Consider the following 700-nt stretch of genomic DNA (forward strand, 5'->3'; position numbering starts at 1 on the left):
TGGGAAATTTCCGGGTACTGGCATTTGCATACTTAACATTCAGACAGACCCCAGTGGATCCAGGATGGGAAATCTCTGGGGAATGGTATTTGCATACCTAGTGGATATAGGATGGGAGCTCACTAGGGAATGGTTTTTGCACACCTAAAACTTGGACAGACCCTAGTGGATCCAGGATGGGAGGGGAATGGCATTTGCACACCTAACACTCAGCCAGACCCCAGCAGATCCAGGATAGGAGCTCCCTGGGGAATGGCATTTGCACACAATACGCGGACAGACCCCAGTATATCCAGGATGGGAAATCTCGGGGGAATGGCATTTGCACACCCAACACCCCGTGGCACCCTTGCAAGCCTCTCCGGACCCCTGGGGGGCGAGGGGAGGGGGTGTCCCGAGGAGAACCCTGCTCCTTGCCCGGATGGCTCAGCGAGCTGAGGCAGTTGTGTCAGAAAAGCATCGTTCGTGACACAAAAGAGGCATTTGACTGGGTTAGAAACCAGACAGGCGTTGCCAGAGAGTAGGAAGGAAAAAAAAAAAGAAAGAAAAGAAGAAAACCCCCAAACACCCAACGCAGACCCGCGCAGGCTGGCTCCCAGCTCCGGGTGCTGCGTGGGGACAGCCTTCCCCCGCTTCTCCCTCCACACACATCTCCCTCCGTGGCGGCGACCTGGAGGCTGCCCGGCGCGAGGCGGCAGCG

The sequence above is a fragment of the Gavialis gangeticus genome, unplaced genomic scaffold (assembly GCF_001723915.1).
Source record: "Gavialis gangeticus isolate Ggan-Ray unplaced genomic scaffold, GavGan_comp1, whole genome shotgun sequence".
NCBI lineage: Eukaryota > Metazoa > Chordata > Crocodylia > Gavialidae > Gavialis > Gavialis gangeticus.